Source organism: Penaeus vannamei, chromosome 8, assembly GCF_042767895.1.
Source record: "Penaeus vannamei isolate JL-2024 chromosome 8, ASM4276789v1, whole genome shotgun sequence".
NCBI classification, from domain to species: domain Eukaryota; kingdom Metazoa; phylum Arthropoda; class Malacostraca; order Decapoda; family Penaeidae; genus Penaeus; species Penaeus vannamei.
The window spans coordinates 33,158,683-33,161,182 of NC_091556.1; the positions used below are offsets into that span (position 1 = coordinate 33,158,683).

Below are 2,500 nucleotides of genomic sequence, written 5' to 3' on the forward strand. Positions count from 1 at the left end.
TGTTTGTCTGTGATTAAGTACACCTCGAAGTATAGGCTTTTTTGTGTGTTTGCGTGTATACGTCACTATTAAAAAGCGATTTTGCCTACTGGTTTTTATGTGTGTGTGTGTGTGATAGAGAGAGAGAGAGAAAGAGAGAGAGAATAAGTTTGTGCGTAGATATCTAAATGATTTTAGATGTTTCTGAACCTTAGTTTCCCCTTTTTCACATTCGTTCTCACCGCACCATTTCACTCGACGGGTTGCACCTCCTTTGTCTCCCACTGCTGACTTGCCCTGATTTCTTCTCCCTTCCTCCCTTTCGCCCTCTTGTTGCCTCCTTCTCTCCCATCAACTCCTTTACCCTTCCTTCAACGTTCCTCCCTCCCCCCTCGTCCTTTAACCCCCTCCCGTTAACTCTCTCTCTCTTTCCTCCTTCAAAGTCTCTCCTCATTCCTTGTCTCCCCTCAACATCCCCTCTCCCCCTTCCCCAACACCCTCTACTCCTCCCCATCCCCATGTTTCCCCTTCTCTCTTTCCCTCCCCTAACACTCCCTCCGCTTCCCCCACCCCCGCCACCCTAGTTTCCCCTCGTCTTCCTCTTCCTCCTTCTCTTCGCCCACTACCCCAGTTTCCCCTTCTCCCCACCCGTTTCCCCTCCTCTTCCCCCTCCCCCGCCACCCTAGTTTCCCCCTCCTCTTTCTCTTCCTCCTCCTCCACCCCTGCCACACCAAGTTTCCCTTCCATTCCCCCTGCCTCCTCCTCCTCCTCCTCCTCCTCCCTCCTCCTCCTCCTCCTCTCTCCCCCAGCCACTTATGCTTCCCCTCTATCCCCCCTTCATCCCCCTCCTCCACCTCTTCCTCCTCCTCCTCCTCCTCCTCCTCCTTCTCCCCCAGCCTCCTATGCTTCCCCTTCCTCCTCCTCCTCCTCCACCTCCTCCTCCTCCTCCTCCTCCTCCTCCTCCTCCTCCTCCTCCTCCTCCTCCTTTTCCTCCCCCTCCTCCTTCTCTTCCTCCCCCTCCTCTCTCATTCCGAAGAGGAAGGTGCGGGCCGAGCAGTACCGCCGATGCTCCGCGGGTCCCACCATTACCCCGGCTAATCACAGCGCTGCCTCCTCCCGCCACCGGAACCGTCTTGAGAACGAGACCCTCCTTCCCCGCCTTTCTTTCGCTCTCGCTCGCTGCCGCCGCTCCCGCCCGCGCGCTGTCTGTCGGGGAGTCTGTCTCCGTTTCGCTGTCTGTCTTTGTCTCTGTTTGTTGGTCTGTCTCTGTCTTTCCCTCCCCCCTCTCTCTCTCTCTCTCTCTCTCTCTCTCTCTCTCTCTCTCTCTCTCTCTCTCTCTCTCTCTCTCTCTCTCTCTCTCTCTCTCTCTCTCTCTCTCTCTCTCTCTCTCTCTCTCTCTCTCTCTCTCTCTCTCTCTCTCTCTCTCTCTCTCTCTCTCTCTCTCTCTCTCTCTCCCTCTCTCCCTCTCTCTCTCCTCTCTCTCTCTCTCTCTCTCTCTCCTCTCTCTCTCTCTCTCTCTCTCTCTCTCTCTCTCTCTCTCTCTCTCTCTCTCTCTCTCTCTCTCTCTCTCTCTCTCTCTCTCTCTCTCTCTCTCTCTCTCTATATATATATATATATATATATATATATATATATATATATTTATATATATATATATACACATATATATATATGTGTGTGTGTGTGTGTGTGTGTGTGTGTGTGTGTGTGTGTGTGTGTGTACGTATATATACATGTATATAGACATATATATATATATATATATATATATATATATATATATATATATATATATGCATATATGCATATATATACATATATAATATTATATATATACATATTTATATATATATGTATTTTTATATGTATTTATAGTGTGTGTGCGTATGTCTGGGTGCATGTGCCTGTATTTGTGTGCAGATTGAATTCTCTCGTGTGTTTCTTTCTCTCGACCCTTCTGTTAGCTTATCCGCCCCACTCTCCCCCTTTCCTCGAGTAATGATAATACTCTTTGTAATACCACCAATCCAGATCACAAAGACAAGGCTCGAAAGGATGATAATAAAGACGAGGACCGTAATAAGGAAGAGAAAGCGTGAGCAGACGTAGCAAGAAAGCCGGTGTAAAAAAAAGGAGGCCAAAGACTCATAAATAACGCTCGTCTCTTTTTTTCTTTTTTCACAGGTAAGAAGACGGTCTTTTACGCCCCCGTGTGTCCATCGCTCCGTGTCTGTGTCTGTCTGTCTGACCGGATGTAGGTAAGTGATCATTAAGAATTTTGAAGATTTACGAAGAAAAAGCCATGTGATGTATCGCTCCCGGATTGGCTGTTTAAGTTATTTACGAGCTGGTCGCTAGTTAGGTTGTTGGGGTGGGATTTGATACTGATTTTGTTCTTCGTATTTTGTTCTTTTTGTTTTTGTTTGTTGGGATGTTGTTTTATTCTCTTTTGTTCTTCCTGGTTTGGGTTATTAGGATGTTATTTGTTATTTGTTCTTTTGTTCTTCCGGTTTTTGTTTGT

The 2,500-nt window shown here is 47.4% G+C and overlaps 1 protein-coding gene across 4 annotated transcripts in view; it reads left to right on the forward strand.

The window, feature by feature from the left end:
• Nucleotides 1-2,500, forward strand: part of LOC113813921 (ras association domain-containing protein 10) — a 323,202-nt gene that overhangs the window by 77,414 nt on the left and 243,288 nt on the right. Inside the window, exon 3 of one of the 4 annotated variants that reach the window (XM_070124558.1) lies at nt 2,164-2,237. The exons of the other annotated variants lie outside the window; for them this stretch is intronic. The gene's annotated coding sequence lies outside the window, so the exon portion shown is untranslated. The remainder of the gene's footprint in view (nt 1-2,163; nt 2,238-2,500) is intronic. 4 annotated transcript variants of the gene reach the window in all.